Here is a 1,405-nt window from a genome sequence, read left to right on the forward strand (position 1 = left end):
ACGTACCCCCAAACGATCGGAGACGGAGCCAAAAACCTAATTCCACCACCGCAACTTTCTGTATCCACGAGATTCCATCTTGGGGCCTGTTCCGGAGCTCCGTCGGAGGGGGCATCGATCACGGAGGGCTTCTACATCATCATCCAAGCCCCTCTGATGAAGTGTGAGTAGTTTATTTCAGACCTACATGTCCATAGTTAGTAGCTAGATGGCTTCTTCTCTCTTTTTGGATCTCAATACAATGTTCTCCCCCTCTCTCGTGGAGATCTATTCGATGTAATCTTGTTTTTGCGGTGTGTTTGTTGAGACCGATGAATCATGCGTTTATGATCAAGTCTATCTATGAATAATATTTGAATCTTCTCTAAATTCTTTTATGTATGATTGGTTATCTTTGCAAGTCTCTTCGAATTATCAGTTTGGTTTGGCCTACTAGATTGGTTTTTCTTGCCATGGGAGAAGTGCTTAGCTTTGGGTTCAATCTTGCGGTGTCCTTTCCCAGTGATAGAAGGGGCAGCAAGGCAAGTATTGTATCGTTGCCATCGAGGATAACAAGATGGGGTTTTTATCATATTGCATGAAACTATCCCTCTACATCATGTCATCTTGCTTAAGGCGTTACTCTGTTTTTAACTTAATACTCTAGATGCATGCTGGATAGCGGTCGATGAGTGGAGTAATAGTAGTAGATGCAGGCAGGAGTTGGTCTACTTGTCTCGGACGTGATGCCTATATACATGATCATACCTAGATATTCTCATAACTATGCTCAATTCTTTCAATTGCTCAACAATAATTTGTTCACCCACCATAGAATACTTATGCTCTTGAGAGAAGCCACTAGTCAAACCTATGGCCCCCGGGTCTCTTTTTCATCATATCAATCTCCATCACTTTATTATTGCTTTGCTTTTACTTTGCTTTTATTTTTTACTTTGCATCTCTATACCAAAAATACCAAAAAATATTATTTATCATCTCTATCAGATCTCACTTTCGTAAGTGACCGTGAAGGGATTGACAACCCCTAAGTGTGTTGGTTGCGTTGAGCTATTGTTTTTGTGTAGGTATGAGGGACTCGCGCGTATCCTCCTACTGGATTGATACCTTGGTTCTCAAAAACTGAGGGAAATACTTACGCTACTTTGCTGCATCATCCTCTCCTCTTCGGGGAAATCCAACGCATTGCTCAAGAGGTAGCAAGAAGAATTTCTGGCGCCGTTGCTGGGGAGTCTGTGCAAAAGTCAACATACCAAGTACCCATCACAATCCCTATCTCCCGCATTACATAATTTGCCATTTGCCTCTCGTTTTCCTCTCCCCCACTTCACCCTTGCCGTTTTATTCACCCTCTCTCTCTATCCTCCCTCTCTCTCTCTCTATTTGCCTCTTTTTGCCCGTTTGT

Source organism: Triticum dicoccoides, chromosome 7A (genome assembly GCF_002162155.2).
Source record: "Triticum dicoccoides isolate Atlit2015 ecotype Zavitan chromosome 7A, WEW_v2.0, whole genome shotgun sequence".
NCBI lineage: Eukaryota > Viridiplantae > Streptophyta > Magnoliopsida > Poales > Poaceae > Triticum > Triticum dicoccoides.